This window comes from Triticum dicoccoides, chromosome 3B (genome assembly GCF_002162155.2).
Source record: "Triticum dicoccoides isolate Atlit2015 ecotype Zavitan chromosome 3B, WEW_v2.0, whole genome shotgun sequence".
NCBI classification, from domain to species: domain Eukaryota; kingdom Viridiplantae; phylum Streptophyta; class Magnoliopsida; order Poales; family Poaceae; genus Triticum; species Triticum dicoccoides.
In genome coordinates, this window is record NC_041385.1 from 581,940,781 (window position 1) to 581,941,128 (window position 348).

A 348-nucleotide genomic window follows, 5' to 3' on the forward strand; every position below is an offset into this window, starting at 1 on the left:
GCGGGGGCGGCGGTGGATCTTGCTAGGGCGGGGCGTTGGGGAGGAGAGAGGAAGAGAAGAGAGAGTAACGGGCGGGGGGGGGTGGCATCCTTTAGTTACTCTGCTCTTTGCCGTCCGCCGCTCTTTGCCGTCCGCCTTTATCTCTCTTTGTCGTGTGCTAGCAGACGACAAAGAGGTGGGGGTTAAGTTTTTTCTAAACGGGCGGGTGGTGGGGGCCACCTCTCTCTTTGTCGTCAGCTGGCTGACGGCAAAGAGCCGGCCGATGGCAAAGAGCTTCTTTGCCGTCTGTCGTTTATTTGCCGTCTGCTTTTCGGTAGCTGATGGCAAAGAGCTTCTTTGCCGTCCTCT